Source organism: Meriones unguiculatus (genome assembly GCF_030254825.1).
Source record: "Meriones unguiculatus strain TT.TT164.6M chromosome 13 unlocalized genomic scaffold, Bangor_MerUng_6.1 Chr13_unordered_Scaffold_33, whole genome shotgun sequence".
In the NCBI taxonomy this organism is placed as follows: Eukaryota; Metazoa; Chordata; class Mammalia; order Rodentia; family Muridae; genus Meriones; species Meriones unguiculatus.
In genome coordinates, this window is record NW_026843645.1 from 7,737,633 (window position 1) to 7,738,879 (window position 1,247).

Below are 1,247 nucleotides of genomic sequence, written 5' to 3' on the forward strand. Positions count from 1 at the left end.
ACTCCCACACATCAAATCAGCACTTGGCCTATAATTGCCCCAAACCCAGATGCATAGACACCAGTTTAGGGATAGATTCAAGAACAGTCAGGTAATATGTCACCACCTGAGCTCAGCTATATTACCACAGCAGGGACTAACTATCTGAAATTTACAAAATTTTTTACAGAAACACAAAGAAATACATCTTCTCATCATTTCATGAAATATCCATAGCTTTGCGCAGTGGCAGTATCATAGTCAATGAGGTTTATCCGAGGCGCGATTATTGCTAATTGAAATATCCTCTATAATTGACCAAATACTCAAACAGAATATAAGTTTTTAGAGCACATTGAAATAACATCATGTATCCTATCAGACCACCCTGGCTTAAGGCTGGATATATATAGCATCAGAAAGAACACAAAGCTTACAAACTCATGGAAAGTGAATAACCTTCAAACAAGTGAAAAAAATAGTTTCAAACAGAAATAAAACATTTGAAAGGCATAAAATTCATAGAAAATAAATACATATCACATGCAAACTCATGGAAAATAATGAGGAATGAAAAGTGATACTAAGAGGAAACTTCATAGCACAAAGTGCCTACATAAAGATACTGGAGAACATTCATACTATCCATGTAACAGCAGACCTGAAATGTCTAGAAGAAAAATATATAAGCACACAAAAGGAGTAGAGATCAAGAAATTATCAAATTGAGAGCAGAAATTAAAAAAATATATAAAGAGATGATAAAGAATCCAAAAAATAAAGGTTTGGGTTTGGGAGAAAATAAAACAGATGGACACACTCTAATCAAAACTAACTAAAAGAGAGAGAAGATATTAAATTATAAAATCAGAAACTGTGTTAAGAATTTTTGTTTCTTTAAAATCCCACTCATGTTATGTGAATGTGTTTTTCTTTTAACCCCAGGTGTGGAGCACAAGGCTGCTTCAGTTTGTTCACAGCTGTTAGTTATGATTGTCTCGTGCTCTAGCAGGCCTGTGGTTTTGTCACCTGCACATAGTTATTTCTGAGTCTTCTGGAGAAAGTTCACATGACAGAGCCATGAAAGGGACCGGGTTTTTGAAGAAGGAAGAAGCTGCTGCTCTTCCTGATGCTGTTCACCCACACTGCTACTCCATTTGTCACTGCTGGTTTGTTGGACTGCTGGACATCCTGGTGACTAACAGGTATTGCCCCAAAGAACCTGGCCACCCTAAACCTCACAGAGTAGCTTTAAGGGACTTATAACT

The 1,247-nt window shown here is 36.6% G+C and overlaps 1 non-coding gene across 1 annotated transcript; it reads left to right on the top strand.

Moving 5' to 3' along the window:
• The first annotated feature begins 214 nt into the window (after window positions 1-214).
• LOC132650834 (U4 spliceosomal RNA) lies at window positions 215-351 on the top strand. The gene has a single exon (XR_009588902.1). It is a non-coding gene; the product is annotated as a U4 spliceosomal RNA (small nuclear RNA).
• The last annotated feature ends 896 nt before the right edge of the window (window positions 352-1,247 follow it).